Raw genomic sequence first — 17,078 nt, 5'->3', positions numbered from 1 at the left:
CTGGTCAAGTCATTAGCTCTCCTCTTATTGAATTCCAGCCAAATAGACCAAATGAAGCTAAATAAAGCTATAGATGGTGAGGAGCCTGGAGCCCATTAATGTGCTGCCACTTAAGCCCTCCTCCTCTTCGTCTTCCTCGTCCTCCTCCTCCTTCTCTGAGCCTACCACGTTCACTGCCTTGAAACCCTTTTGCTGTCGTTGTCTTCTTCGCACTTGTTCTCCTTCCTCCTGGCGCACGCACGCCTTCCTTCGTTCCGACTGCCTCCTCTCCTCTGTCACTCCCAGGTCATCCCTTCTTTTCTCTCTGGACTACCTCCCCTCCCTCCTCACTTTCGCCCTGTCTGGGGGCCCTAATGGCGAGCTCGTACAGCAGCTCTGACACCATCACATCTGCTGGCAGAGCAGCGACTCTCTGCCTCACCACCCAGCCTGCTAATGAGATCTCCCCACCACCCACCCATTTAATTAATACCATAAGAATTTTAATTCTGACTGAATCAATTTAATGTGATGTGATTTTTGTCAGCTCTATTCCCCGAGTAAGGGGGGAAAAACAGAGCGGGCCCTGATGCTTATTACATACATCATTTCACGGGCCCTGCATTCCCTGCTGACTTAAACAAATTCTAATTAAGACTAATTAAAGCATCATTTATGAAAACGCTTGTGATAGTTATGCAAACATTCTGGGTGGGTATGCTCTGCATGATAATTACCCCCGGTTTAAATTAAGACCTGCTCCCCGGCAATTATGCAAGCCACACACCAGCACCTTGTGGAGGGAGGAGAAACAAAAAGAAAAGGAATGTTCCTCCTTATTCCTGCAGACCTGGCGCCTGAACTATCACTTCACAAAAGAGTCTTCTTATGCAGACAGGTGCTGGTAAAAGGAGCCTCTGTAGTACTCGGTACACGGGGGTGAAAGTGGTGATCAAAAACCACACTGGTGACTGATATCGGAGCTGACATGCACCGCTTACCGCTGGTTTTTTTTTTTTTTTTGCCACTTACAGGCTTCTCAGGCATATGTGATACTCAGCACACGTGTGTGTGTTTTGGTGACAACCCTCTCTGATATGGGAGTCCGTGTCACCATAAGGGGCCTTTGAGATGTCTTCATTTCAGTCCCCAAAGTTGAGATTCTCCAAGGGATGTCATATCAGTTTTGTTGAGTGGATTTGATTCAGATAGACATGTGCCTTTCCTCTTTTCTAAATTTTAAACATACAGCATACATGATAAACCAGACTGTAATGTTGGACATCCATTTTTAAGTGGATGGGGTAGTTTGTCCCATATGTGCAAATAAAATTATAATAATTAATTAGAAAACTAAATTAAAAAGGTACACAATTTAATTTATTTTATTTTGCATTTGACATTTTACTATATTACAATTCAAAATACTTATTCTGTAAAACCACCGTATTTTCCGGACTATAAATTGTACTTTTTTCCCCACAGTTCGGGCATGCGACTTATTCTTAAGTGTGTTTATATTCTCTTTGATTACTGAAACCCAGTTTTTTAGGCTATAATTATCCCCAAAAGTGTAAATATTACTTATGGGTGGGACTTACAATCCGGAAAATACGATAAATATGGATCGAAGAAGTCATATCAGGCACAACCATTCCATATGTTACCTCCAACCACTCTAAAATACTCGCTTGCGTTTCATTCTATATAATGTCCATCTGATATAATCATTTGTAGAGCTTTAGAAGTGTAATAGCAAACACATGTGACGCAGTATATGAGGGATAAAAAGTAATCATTCATTTAGATGCTTTTAATAAACTTCCTTGTGCTCAGATGGCTCCATGTGGAAGTGTTGTTTGTGTGTTGACACAAGACTTGTCATCGCTGTCGTGTTTGTTTGCTTTTGCTCTCAGCGTTCCATTTTGGCAACGCCGTCGTCACCTTATTGCCTTTTACTTCACGAGCGGCAGCTGGCTCAATAAGATGGAAGGGAGTAAGGGGGGGAAAAAACAGGTTCTATCCCCAAATCGCCTGCGAAGAATTGGAGCGGCAGGGCGCAGACCCCACTTCCACCCACGTCAGGTTTTACGTAGACTGCTGCTCGCTGTACATGCAGATGGCACGGCACTCCTAGATATCATTTGAGGTAATCTAATCCCTCCACTGCTCCCTCTAGAAAGGAGGAGTATTAGTGGCCATATGTCAACCAGATTTGTCAGATTATTCATTACAATTAATTGCTGTTCTACTTAAGGCCTCTAAGGCTGTGAATTGCTCCGAAATCTATTGCAAACACAAAAATTATGAGTAAAAGACTTTGGCCCTGTCATTCAAATTTCAGGCTGACCTTTAGCGGAGCCTGGCTTTTCAGAGGGAGTGCGGGAGAGAGCGCCTTTCTAATTGGTCTTCCTTCACTCAGTTTTCTTTCTTGTTTTTTTTTATTTTCCATCTGCAGGTAGCGCGTCTTCCTGTATTGACAGAGACTACAGGAAAGACCGCAGTGCTTGTTCGGAGTTATTACGCCTACTGGCCTCCAAAGTCTACTCTTTGGAGTTTTACCCGCAGCGCCAGGCGGCTCCACTAAATATACTCATTTATTGGTCGTATTCAAATTAGAAAATTGCTTTTCTCATAGTCACAGCACAGTAACGTCGCAGCTCTCCACACTGCGTTTGCTGTCAGCTAAATTTGAATGTGGACAAACCACCCCCCCCTACTCCCTTTTTTTTCCAAGAGGCTAGCTCCAAGGCTGCAGCCTAATAGCCACCTGAATTAATGTGCTGTCCAAGGATATGAGCCATAATACTTTGGTGATTAATGTTTCACTGGTACTCCGCTTTCATAGTTAGGGCTAACACCCTAGAGATAAGCTATTCACTACTGACTTATATTCCATTCAGGTGCTGGTTTTAACTAAGAACAGATCAAAAGTTGTGTAGTTTCATTTGTACGAATGGCGGAAAGTGGAATAATGGGACAAGGGTTTGTTTGGAGACTCCAATCAATCACTCGATTTGTCTGTATTTTTGTGTTGAAGGCATTGTTGCAGTCTGTCATTTACAGTGCTAGAGACTCAAAACTCCAACTTTTATCACTGTTTTCATCACTTTTGCTGATAAAATATTCATTTACTGTGATGCAAATACACTGTCAGTTACAGATCTGAAAAAAAATCAAAATCTTACTTTCCCTGTTTTTTTTTTTTTTTAAGAAACGCAAAAACATTGATCATCCTGTTAGGCTAAACCACAAGTCAAGTAGTCCTTGAAGCAAAAGTCATAGCAAATTACAACGTTATGATTGACTGTGATTATGATAAGAATCCACGTGCTTGCTGATGATATATTTTGCTTCATTATGAAGTCAAGGCACTGGAGGAGTGACTCTAAAGCCATCTGATTGGCCCACTTAATTGTTCTTTATGAGATGGGGCTTTCCCAGCAGGGCTTAGCAACTCAGTGTTGGGTTTGAAGTAGGAGGAGAAAATCTCTCCCTGGTCATATTACCAGGGCCAGAGTTAATGAGAAGGTAGAGGAAAAAAAGCCATCAACATATCCATTTTCATCACCTTTGCCGCTTTGCTGCAACTATTTAAAGAGTATTTTATCCGACATTCATCAACGATGTGCTTTTGCATTCTTACTGCAGTTAAAGTAGGATTATCCTCGGTTCTATTTGGGTTGTTTGGTCTTTGGTCTAAGGGAAGGTGTTGAAATATTTCAGATTCTCCTCAATACTCATGGCGGCGGCGGATCGATGCTCCCAACGCTGCCCGGCCGGGCCTCGTCTCATCACCGTACACCCGCTGACTGACACATCCTCATTATATTACAATACGCTAGCCACTAAAGGTCATTCTCCCCGAACGTAATCGTACGCAATCAAAACCACAAACTTCATATATCAAGCAGATAGTAAATAGGTTGGCCGTTTATTTTCTGCTGCCGCACAAATGATTTCCGTTCATTCGCGATCGGAGCCTGCCCCGCTTTGAATTAAGATAATGCCGCAATGGCGACACATAAAAATCATTTTCAGATGAGTAAGCACACTTCGAATTCACCTATTAACATGAGCCTTCATGTGTGCCGTAATGGGAAAATGTAACAGTAAAATAAAAACACGAGCCATAATAAAAGTAAAGTACAATATCTAGTAGTCTAGTCAGAAGAAGGATAAATCAGTTGTGCACTGGTGGATTCTAACACAATATGGAATGTTCTCAACACCCCATCCTTCATATTTTGCGTTTTGCACCAAGCGCTCCAATTAAAATACCAACCTCTATCTAATTGAGGCTATTAAGATTTAAGGTGCCTGTTAATTGCTTGGTATTGAAAGAGATTGTTGTGGTGTCTATGCTACTAATCTTTATCTTTCCCCTAGAATCAGAAGTAGGTTGTCAGAAAAAGAAGTGTCAAAGTGAGAGAGAGAGGGAGAGAAAGAGAGAGAGAAAGAGAGAGAGAGAGTGTGAGAGAGAAAGAGAGAGCGAGATAAATAAATAAATAAAAAGAGCGACTACAGACCCCTCTCTTGGATATTACCATAATGAGCAAAACACACTTAGTGGGCCATGACCTGATGTCATCTGATTATATCCATGATTAATGATATCCTTTTACAAAAAACATGGCACTACTGTAAGTGTCAAGAATTAAAAGAAGCACATGGTAATATATTCATGCTTTCACTCATGTTGTATTATATTCGCAATTTGTATGTTTGTGGCTGGATATTTTACAGCTAAATGCAAAATAGGAATTAAAAATCTGGTTTATAAGTCCTTACAAACTGTTGTCCACTTCTAACAATTGGCATTGAAAAAGTCATTTTCTGAATAATGGAAAATAAATACAATGCCTTTCAGCCAATACAATTTTAGAGAATATATTATGCCAAACTGGATATGTTAAAGTCCTGACATAAATAAAATAGAATTCATAATTCCACCCTTCTATTCTTCCCTCCCTGTTGTTAATAAACACCTATCTATTCCATAAAAGTCCAAACCTGAAACAAGAAACATTTATGGCCTTTTTTTCATTCAAGAGTGCAACAAAGCGATGTCCAGTAGATGAGTCAGCTAAATATATTTTCCTCTGGTCTTGTCGAGACGTGGTGTCAACAAAGCCCCCAGTGTTGCATTGGCGTAGGAGCCACAATGTCAGTCTGTCTGCTTAATTACGAGTGGGATGGACATTAAGTTGCTCAGTCAACAGCCCTCTTTGTGGCAATTTACAGCCCATGGTTTTACATTTACATTTTGAGGAGTAGCATGTGGTCCAATTCCAGCGATTGCACGCAACTTCTTCTGCGACCAACTACACATTGTTGTATCCATTGGACATTACGAGTCACAACATTTCCCATAATGCCCTTGGCTACAGAAGCATGGCGAGGTCATGTTCCAACATATATAGCGAATGGTTTCCCACCTCACCAGCAAAAGTGTTGGTCCTAGCCTTAGGGGATTTCTGCTAGATTTCCGTTTACGGGTTCTTTTGCTTTACATGAACACTCCCAAGAAATCCACCCCATATTTGTGTATTGGCCTGTCAAAAAATTAAATGAAAAGTCATTCTAATAGGCGACCCCTGGCCTAGTTCATATTTCCTGTCAATTATGAAAGTATCAAGTCATGCATAGTTATGAGGCGTTGCCAGACCTATTAAAATTCATAAATGATGTGTGTTTATACCAGGTTACTCCAAAGCACTTAATTCCATCTTGTCATGTAGAACGAATACCGTAGAAGGAGAGATGCATTGTTTGATTTATGCCCTAAAATAGTATCACTTGATTTAGATTAACCGCTAATTTAAGCAAGTGAGGTTCAATTTTACTTTGATATGGAGGCATGTATTTGCTTTTTATAATCACTTGCTTGTTTAAAGCCAGAAGCTACGTTGCAATTATTCTAAACTGCCGCAACAACGGGCTAATTGTTTAGTGTGCAATTACGTCTTTTCACCGGTAACCGTTTTGCGGACCTCTCAGGCTCTTGTGTAACTCAGGTGTGTGTAATTACATTTCTTAAGGTCAACCTCTCACCAGGATAAATTAGTGAAATTGTATTGTTGACCACTTCAGGGCACGGGTACGAATGCAATTATCTTTGTTAATATAATCTGGTCTTCGGTGAGAAAATCTGATCGGAGTGAGAGGGTGGAGTCTCTTTGCAAAAGAATGTAGTAATATTTTGGATCAGTTGTACTGCATGTAAGATTTCAAGATTTCAAATGATAACTAAATGATAACTAAATACAATAAAAATCTAGTTAATCTGTTCAAGTGCCAATGTGTTGATTTAATCTGTGCTATATAATATTAATTCATTCATTTTCCAACCTGCCCATCCTCACAGAATGCTGCACCTTATCTCAGCCACCTTTGGGCAGGAGGCGGGGACATCCTGAATTGGTTGCCAGCCGATCGTAAAGCAGAAAATGACAATGACGCTCCAATTTCAAATGGTCAAACTCTTTCAAATCTCTCTCTCTCTGTGGTGACTGCTGAAAGATATTGATTAGATTCTATCCCAGTTAATCAACTAAATAATTGCTTATGGTAAACCCGCAGTCTTACCTGCAGACCGGGAAACAAAAGTGGGAGAAAGTGCGGAAACTAAATTATGGTCTGCCCAGATATGAATGGCCCAACCACTGATAGTTTCCCCTCAGCCTTGGCGAAGTGAGCGATGCAAATGTACAATAAACAGGGCCTAAGCTGGCGGAGGGCTTTCAATCACACGGGGGGGCAGTAGTTCAACCCCTGCCATGAATAATCCCAGTCTTGACACCCCAGGGAGCCCAACCTCCAACCTGCTCAATGGCACAAAGATATTAGATAGCCATATGTAGATTGACTAGGTAAACAGACTCTCTTGATAACACAATACAATCTCTTTGCAAGCAGGAATATAGATTTGAAGCTAAATTCTGCTTTTCTTCTGAGGAAAGGCTTAGCACCATCAAAATTCAACATTACTGTTTGCTTTGTTTAACGCTCTTGCTCGGATGAAATTGCCATCTATTTGTGATTTAGGTTACCTGGCTGTTTGTCTTATATGGCAAATCCAACTGAGGAATGATTGATAGGGAGCGTGTTGGGGAGAGAGAGGTGGGACTACTGGAAATAATCATAGTCTTCTTGGATTTCTTGTATGTGGAATTGAATATTACATTTTTCTGGACACTGACTGTCTTTTGGTGACTCTGCGGAGAGGCCTATAAAAAAGATACATCCACATTGTCGCTTTGTGGGGAGGATGATAAGGGGCTGGAGAGTGAAGAATAGAGCATAAGGGGTGTAGAGGGGGAGGTGAGCACTGTCGAGAATTTTCTCCAAGTCCTTGTACCCCTCCTCATTTCCACCCTCGAGCTCTTCATCGGCCCAGTGATCGCAGCAGGAGGCACTCCAGCTTGGGAAACGCTCCCTTCCGGCCAGCGGGGTGCTCCTGGGTTGAGGCGGGGGGATGACACCACACAGGCCACTTTAGGCCTCCGTCATATGATCATTGGAAAAAGAGGGGCTCCTCTTTCCATTATGTCCGTTGGCGTGAAGTGACAGGTGGACTGACGTGGTCGATCCTGTGATGGGAAGAAATGTAGCAGAAATAGCCACGGGAGCTCTCATAGGATGTCTCCCTTTATAGCATGTGTGAATTTTGATGAGGACATTGATACGATATTTGAGTTGACTTCTGATGTCCAAAAGCTATGTTCATATTTTCATCAGATTTTGAGTTATTAATGGAAGTCCTTGGATATATATATTGTGGTTTAGCTTCTTGCCTCCCCTTCTATGTAACATTCATAATAGGGATGTCCCAATGCTGACTTCCAATCAGATTTTTTTTTCCTGCTGGTACCTCCTTAAAAATGCCCTGTTACAAATATTTTGCGATGCTCTTTTGCATATATTAATTTCTAAAGATAAGTCGTCCCATATGGGACATTACTGGATAAGATCTTGTGCCCAAATTTAATACAACACGGTAAGCCAAAAATACGACGTATCGGATCAGAACATCACTAATTCATAGTATAATATAATATAGCAATATGCGATAAAATAGTTAGCTATCATTTGAAAAAAACAGAGTTTTCTGGCTCATCAGCATCGGTATAATAATAATATTAATTTCCAAAGTCAGGCGAGTGAACTTCTACACCACGAGGCAGCACAATAATAATAATGATAGTGATAAGATAAAACTTTATTGATCCGTCATATGTTACTTTGATTTCATGTACAAACTACTACTACATGCTGACTTTTCACAGGATTTCTCCATTCCAGAAAATAATCTCCTGGCTCCCTCATGCCAACTTCAAAGTGTTAATGGAAAAACCAACAGTTACGTGTAATTGCGCTATTTTAATTCGAAGGCAGGAGCATGTAAGTGTGAAAGAAGAAGTCAGTAGCCACTTGATCATTGCGAGTTAAAATAAAATTAATGAGAGAGGGTGCTTTTTCCAAATGTATAGTCGTTCCATTTTTTTCCCCCCGCGCGCCGCCACGCACATGTTCTGTACAAGTATGAAGTGAGCCGAATCACAGCTGTGCCACTTATGCATGAGTATTGGGATTACTGTCACCTTTGTCTGCATATTTTCCTTTGATTAATGTCACCCGAATGCCGTGTCTTCCAATTGAGGACCTGCTTCATTTGCATGATTTTTTTTTTTAATACATGGTGGAAAATTTGGGGAGGCATTAGAGAGTATGCCATTTTTGTTGGCATGGCACTGAGTGATTCGCACCGTGGCAAACGCATCTTAGAACCCAGCTTTCACAGTTACACTTGTAAGATCTGCAAATCATGAACAGGGCCATACTAACCTTATTTACCGTTGCATAAAAGACGAGGATTTGCATTCGCTCCCTACAGGGAAGGGTTTATAAACTACCGAAGCAGGCACATTTCTACCCGTTTTATTTGTTAGAAAGACTATCATGAAAACTACACCTCCAATATGTTTAGGGAGCCATCAGTCACCTTGTTTAAAACGTATGACAGCGCCTAGTTCCTTTTGCTGGCTCACAGAATTCCCAGATGGTGAGCAGTGATTATCCATTTCACTTAGCTGTTTAGAAATGAGCATCTGGAAACACAGGTTGAAATAATGTCATCGGGCCAATCATTTGCCCTTAAATTAGTGTCATTGAATTAATCTGATTATTAGGCATGCAAAAACGCAACGGCTAATGGATTCCTCTTCTCTCGTCATTATCATCACTTTATTCACGAGTGCTTATGTTTGCGGACAGGTTTGCGCACATATGCTCAGCGCTTTAGAGTACTGACGTGCAAGTTATTCAAATAGATAAACTTGTGTGAGCTTGTGGATGCCATTGTGAAGGATTCTGTCAGTTAAATGTCCACTTAATTGTTTTGTGGTGAACTGCTTCTTGATAATCATACTGTTTTTGTGGTTAATGAAAAGGTAGTTGCACTTATAGTTTCTGATCAAGCTCTGCAAACTCACTCTAAACTGTAGCATTTCCCAGACCGTCACCTGTCAACATCAATTCAGCCGGCTCCTATATGTTGTTCAGTCTGGTTAATGATGAGCGATATGGACACGAGATGATCGTAATTATCTCCCGCTGTCTCTCGCTCCGTACACATGTGCATCTTCATTAGCTCAGTCAGCCTCCGGTGGAGGTAGAACGGTCATGTACTGTTCCTCGGAGTGTGAAATTTCCTCACTGTCTATTTTCCCAAACCAAACGAGCGGCACATCAAGCTCACCTAAGCTCTCAGACGGGTAGCACCAACGCCGTCCTAATCCCCCCTCCCCAAACAGAGCTGTCAAGCCAGGCGGCAAAAGGAGCTCACCGCTGGCTCTCTCTGCGTGAAAGGAGCGGACCAACAACATAACAAAGGGTGTTTATGGAAAAATAGATGCTGGCGCAGCCGACCAGAAAGGGCTTAGCAGTGATCAGACCTGGCGCCCACCTTTATCCTTCACCGTTCACATTGAAATGCAAATATCAAGGCAGGGTTTCCACCCGCGTGCCACTCACAAATTGAAAAGCAGTTTTTATCTATGCAAATGCAAGCATGGTAATTGAAGTTAATCAATCAATGCTAGCTTTCACTAAAACCTCGAACATGATTGAATAAAGTAATTATCATTCAGGAGAAAATGATGAAGTTGTAGACAGCATGAACCTTATTAAAAGAGGATTTTGAGTCACAATGGCTTCATTTAGCCAGCAGCGCCTTTTGTGTCGCTCTCTGCTTTCTTCCCCTCGTCTCACCGTCTTTTATCAATCCCCTGATCCATCCCTTTTTTTCCCCTTAACTGTCTCCTGCATCTCTCGTGACGCACATGCAGTCCACTGGGGATGGAAAATTCCAAAACCTGACCACTTGAGAGAGAAGTAGTTAGCCTTTCTCCTGGGGATACTTTCATATTATGTCCTCTCTTTATTATGTTTACCCGGTCGCAGGGCACTTCATTTGGAACGCCGGCACAATCCAATAAGATGTAATAAAGGCAGAAAACAATGATTGACCCTCCAGTTACAACAATAATGACAAACATTTAAATGCCATTGCTTTGTGTTCTTTGACATCTAACTTTTGGCAAACACTCTAAACTAGTAGTCGCCAGCCTACACATCAGAAGTTGTCCTAAAAATACTCTACAGCCAGTTAGGCCAATAGATATTGACAAACAGATACAATTGTCATTTTTTCAGCTCATAGCACTGCCACAATGGATGTGAAATGAAAGCAGACTATCAGACAGAATTTCAGAGCAAATTCATCCAAATCACTACTAAAAACGGCCTATTCAGACCAGCATCACAATTTTACACGTCCCTGTTCAAATGGATTGGACACATATCCCCAGAAATGGAAGTGAATGATACGATCTTTGAAGCAATGTCATGATTTCCACCCTAGTGACTCAATGTTGACACTTTAGGTTTAGATAAAAACACCCCCTGACTGAATTTTTCCAAGAGCAGCAACCAAATACAAGCCCTCTTTGACTCAGCTGTGATGTATCTGTTCTTCTGGGGTGAAATGACAGTGGTACATAATTGTCGTGAGGGTGTGGGGGGGGAGAGGCGTTAGCATCAGCCATTTTTTAAATGAAGGTGTCCCCCACCTCCCTTTTAGCCCCTGCTTCACCTGTCAGCCACGACGTGGGTAATTGAGACTTCCTGGCTTCCGTGGCTGGCTACCTTAGCGACACTCTCCATGCTGCACCCCTCACGGCGGGGCTAGTTAAAGGCCTCTTCGGTTTGTCACAGAGTTTAATATGCACCCTACATAATTATGCAGGATTCACAGTGCTATCAAACTGCAATTCAAATTAGTTCAGGATTAAAGGCACAGAACAGTACTGGTTCCTTAATTGCATTGTACTGTGCTGATCACATTCAAATACCCATTACTCATTCCCTCTGCGGAGCAATAAGTCAGAGGGATTAATACTGAGGCAGGTGACAGGGCCAAGCCATTAAAAGGCAGTTATGCAGAAAGCATGGCCGGTTTTATTCACGTTAATGAAATCAGCGAAATGAAACTGTAATAGATTTATCAAAGCTCAGATGGATTTGCAGTAAATCAGTTTGATTCAGGCAATCAAACTGGACAATGGAGATAGTTTTCAGCTATGGCGCTCGGATATCAGGCGGCGGCATGTGAGAAACGCTGATATTCTTCTTGGGAGGATTTGGTGAACGCCCGGTGCCGATCGGCTATTCCCATAGCGACCCCGCCCCCCCCTCGCCCCGTTTGCGGGCCAAACGGTGCCAGCGGCTGATAAAAGCCATAGCCCGCCTTCCGGCGAAACGCCACATTCTTCTAGTCCCGCGCTCTGCCTCGGTCTCTTCTTCGATTTATGATCCTCCAGTCGCCCGTTCTGGCATGTCGTACAGCTCACAAGCGCGCGCATTAGAACCTAAATTCACTTACATCAAACGGATTAGTGAGGAAATCCATCCGTCTGAGCTGCAATGGTGGTGCTGCTCTTCCAAATGCATGTTGGATGAGCACAACTATTAGCATTGAATCCTTCAATTGGATAACTAGCAGCATTTGGCCTGTTTAGGCACCATGATTTCACCCATTCCATCGCAATACCACAGATTGTAGCTACAGTCATTCACCGGATGTGTAACTTAATTTACTCACCACATTTAAATATGTCCAATGCATTGCAACTGGCTGTGAATGATCATCTGTATTGTCTTTGATGCTTCAGTTTTACCACTTAAAGTCTCCCTCCAGTCAAATTGTCTTGTCTAGTTTACAAACCCACACTTTTCACCCCAGGAAGGTCAAAATTTAACTTTCTTTTTATTGATTGATCAAGATAATCAATTCAGACTTAGTCTCTGGTGCCCCAAAATTCAGGCCCATAAGCAAAGATCAGTCATTTATTACAAAACTGTGCCAACCAAACAGAATCACCTGCAAAAATGCCCTCTAATGCTTTAAAAGATTTTTAAAAGGGACAAAATATGCAAATAACATTTTTAGATTTTTAACCAACGGTTGGGGATTGTTCCACAAGACAGTTTTTCACCCCCAAAGTAAAATGATGAAATGACCTGAGCTCAAATGACATTATTTTTAAATGCGTTCTTAATGAGTCGTCCACTGTAAAATATAAATTCCGATTACATCCAATTAACCCCAATCAGCGGTACCTAATCTCTATCCCCTTTTTTATTTAATGGTTCGCTGCCGCTTCCACCATTGATTAGGCGGAATGAGCAGCGCTCCTAAATGACTACCCATAAGGCGACGGGAACGGTTGGCCTTAATAGCGACAGAGTGGCCATTACACCTGTGTGTGCACATCTCCCTTTTTGCACAGACAAGATCAAGTTTAATATCGTTGGGCTGACGGGCGCCTCTCCACATTGATTTAGACTTGAGACCGTTGACTCCAAAGGGAAAATGTTAAGTAGAAATCTCCCATCCATGAAGGGTGCCTCATTATTTTCTAATTGCAATGTATTTAGGTCCTCCAGTAGACATACGGGATTATATACATATACATATTATGGACACGTGGGAATTCCTTGTGTTATTTTGCAATACAGAGCTGAAGTCTTTTGTAAATAGTTCCGAATCTGATATTTGGAAAAAAAAAACGTGAGCGGGTGTGTACACATGTTCAACCATATTACTATTAGATTTGTTTTTACTTTGCTCGTGAGTTCTTTTTTTCTTTTTAATATCAATTGAGATAATATAAATATTTGGAAATTCATTCTCTTGGTGCCATATGTCTTCCATACCAAAAAAACATGTATTTCAACTGATGTTTCAGTACTTTTATATTAGCTTTTCATCATGTGCTCTATGATTAATTCCCCAAATCAGCAGAAGAATCAAAATCCAAATACTTTTTAGTTGCAACCCGAATGAACATGGTTTGAAAGTTAGTAGTGGTTATCTTCATCCGCTTTTGATCACATGGGACCAAAATAAAACTTTGGGCAACTGCACGAGCGCGACAATGAAGATTAGAAATAAAAGCAATAATCTATTGAAGAAGTATTCTCCAGTGCTGCCATTGGCAGCAGACATGGGGCTAAGCCCTCCCACATACTCAGTCTTGAGGATTTCTCTCTCTATTTGAGCAATTTCCCGTTGCATAATACCCGAGCGGCGAGTCGCCACAATCTGTAAGATTGGAGCCAACGACGGCGACAACAAGGATGCATCGGAACTCCCTGGCTTTAATAGTTAGATGAATGCACTTGTGAGACAATCGCATAGTTTACAGAGCTTTGTTCCAATCAAAACGCCGTCGTCGGCGCGCCACTCTCGATAAACGCAGCCACGGTCGACGTGAGCGATGGATTAACCAGATGGGACGTTGCAGATGCACAATACGTCTTTGAAACAGCCTTCATCTCCAATTGTCTGAGCTCAAGCAAACACACCAGCCCTTAACTTTGACAGTGTGCATAACAAAATAATTGCTTTATTTATAGTTGGTATGAAATTAAGCACGCGTAATAGCCTGGGACAGTGCGGTTTAATCAACCCCCGTGATTCATTCTCACAATCCGCACGGCAACTGAAAGCAGGGCACATTAAATACATTCCCTTATTAGTCTATAAACGCAAGTGGCCAGGCGCACAAAACCCAGGTAATAAATTGATGGTCATAAAAGCACCAACTGCACAGACAGATACAGAAATTGAAAGGCAGCAACAAACACAAGAACGCCACTCGGCGTAATAAAGTGCGCCACAATTACGCTTCTCGCTTCCAATCGTATTCGCTTTTCAATTGGCTTTTTAAATGCGTTTCTCTTAGATTTGGCACCGACTCAATTGAGACGATAAATGTTATGAGAAAGCAGCAATTTTCTAATTAGGTGAACCTTGCGAGTGGGGAGAGTGGGGGTCTCCGAATCATATTTAGTCTTATTGACAATTGCATGAAAACTAATACAGAATTTTTGAAGTTTTATGATGAAATTGTGAAAACATTTTAATCTGTCAATGATTCCTTCTGCTTCGAACTTGACATTCTCATTTTAGAGGAAATAATTTGCAAGTAGTCGTTGGAGTAGATAGAGTACAGTTGAGTCACATTTTATTGCTACTGAAAGTTTTACTTTACCATGGGAAAAAAAGGGGAAAATGTAAAACTAAAGGTTAACATTTAACCAGGTTATTTTTAACAGATAAGGTTCAAATTTGAGCTCATTTTAACAGGACTTGCCTATGCTTAACAAATATATTTGTTTCTTTTTTTTAATCTTAACTGTCATTAAAGCAAGCATTGTGTTCTGATGTGGCCAACTTACCGTAATATTCTTCCATATTTGCTGCGATATTGGACTAAAATGAGCAATAATTTTTCCAATTTCAAAAAGTCTGTCCTCATTATTTTGATACCTACACCTCATGTTATCACAATGTCTAACACCTTGTCACCTAAATGCTCCGATTACACTTCTCTTGCTTGTCGAATTCGTATAATACAATTAAATAATCCATATGATTATATATAAGACACCACCATTTCTCATTATAACTCACCTACTTTTATCAAGTGAGAACTTCATTTGAAAGCATGTCCACTTTTTCACACTGGTCATAGGTTTATTTCAAGGCCTGTCCATCTGACTATTGGGGGGTGGAGGATTTTGCACTCAGAACAGAAGCTACATCTCTGGAGGGTCAATTACCATTTTCCTATGCCTTGATCTTGTTTGTTTAACTTGACATGTTGAAGAAAGAGTTGACATTGAGCGCAATCTGCTGCATTAATGTGCTGCATGTTCTGCATTCATCATTGTCACTGAGCTGAAGACGACTGGTCGGTCGTGTGACTGGAGATAGGAAGGCAGGAAAGGCAGTGTGTCGGGGGAAAAAGACAGAAAATATGAAGTAAAGTAGACAGTCAAAGAAATTACTCTCAGCCCTCCCAGTTCAAATAGATTGGACGTTTATTATTATCATTGGCATCGAATACAGAACTAAACGTTAAATGCGTAAAACCAACTAATCCTCAAGGTACAATTAGAAGTAAAACAAGAAGCATAGACCACTTCCCTTCTTATTTGTTCAACACTTGGCCTTGTTTCGAACCTTGCTGCATTCTATTGTGTAACGTGTATTGTAAAAAGGGGCATGACGCCATATACAATTAGGAGTACTACGAGATGGAACCAAGATAGAAATGTGGGTCAGGAAGCTTCCAGAGCTGAGGGAAATTGCAGAGTCAAGTAATAAATTGTTGGCTTTGTCACTACAAGGGACCTCTTGTATTTATAACTAGTCCTCTTATCCTTCCAAATCTTTATGAATAACTACTACATGGAAGTCATTCAAGTATAGCAGTGAGAGGAGAACCATTTGTTTTTCATTATCTTCACTTTGATGGATATTAATGGAGGAATAATATGAATTATTATTATGAATTACTTAAGTGAACACTTGGTGATTAAACCTATGTTTATATTTTACCGCTCATCATATTTTTAGTCAATCTAAAAGAAAAAAACTTTGTGGGCTAACTACTAAACATTACAATGTCAAAACGGGTAGTATTTATATTTAAATATAATAATTCCAACACTGTTGTTAGTAAATACAGTTTGAAACTACATATTTTTTCACAAGTTGCTTGAAGGCAGTTTAGCGAGAGGGTTCCCATCTGGGCTTCGTGTCCTATGACTTATGGCATAGAGAATGACAGGAAGGGCATGGTTTGAGCCCGCCTCAGCAGAATCTTGCCATATCACCAGTGTTACAAGCTCACTGTGCTGATAATAGAGCAACGCAAACACAAGCCCCGACAGGAATAGCACGATCAAAACAATGCCTATTTAGTGCTCACGCAAGCTGCGTGAATGGCTTTTGTGTGCTGCTTATTATTGCAATCTCAGTGTAGAAACGCTACAGAGCAAATCTCTGTAATTAACCTATGGTAATGACAAAAGCCAATTTATGGCTCTTAAAGATCAAATGTATTTGGGTTAATGTGAGGTCAATCTAATGCATGCGCCGGAATACCACAGCCGGAATTGAAGGAGAGGAATGGGCAGAGGCTTTCTGGGATTGGCATGGTCACAAAAAATCTTAATGAATAGTTGCTACTGCCCAACTGGACATTGGTTACTTTACTTTGTTGTCACTTTGAAGGGGATATATGAGGAGAGTGGTGCTCATGTGGTCCAATGGACACTTTTGAGGTTCTGGATTAGTATCCCGGCCTTAACGTTGTCCCTAACTCTATCGCCAACAAGTTTTAAAATAGACTTTGTTCAATGCCACATGTTTTGAATGATCATTTAGGCATATAGAATATTTTCAATTATTAGTTACAAGTACACAGGTTGTATTGTTAAGGGTTAATTTTTGTATTGTGCAATGAAAAGAAAGGCATGCACAAAAGTTAAAATTTAGTGATTGGCTTCTCTCTCTTCTGGTAATTTTGGAATTTTTAATTTCTCTGAACACTTTAAATTCCCATGATAGCAAAAACAAACAGTCGAGGGAAATGGCCCATGATCAATGCAATATTAACCAATGCCTGGTAATTTTGTTGTGTGTTCAGTTCTTAGGCACATTATTTTATGTTTTTTTTTTTTTT

General features: G+C 40.8%; 1 long non-coding RNA gene across 1 annotated transcript in view; it reads left to right on the top strand.

Moving 5' to 3' along the window:
• The window catches only part of LOC144204339 (uncharacterized), a 35,747-nt gene extending 29,290 nt beyond the window's left edge, over positions 1 to 6,457 (top strand). The window contains exon 4 of the long non-coding RNA XR_013327870.1: positions 6,347 to 6,457. This is a non-coding gene — a long non-coding RNA (uncharacterized LOC144204339). The remainder of the gene's footprint in view (positions 1 to 6,346) is intronic.
• The last annotated feature ends 10,621 nt before the right edge of the window (positions 6,458 to 17,078 follow it).

Source organism: Stigmatopora nigra, chromosome 11 (genome assembly GCF_051989575.1).
Source record: "Stigmatopora nigra isolate UIUO_SnigA chromosome 11, RoL_Snig_1.1, whole genome shotgun sequence".
Taxonomy (NCBI): Eukaryota; Metazoa; Chordata; class Actinopteri; order Syngnathiformes; family Syngnathidae; genus Stigmatopora; species Stigmatopora nigra.
Note: the sequence above shows the minus strand (reverse complement) of the source record. Positions and strands in the feature narration are given on the sequence as shown.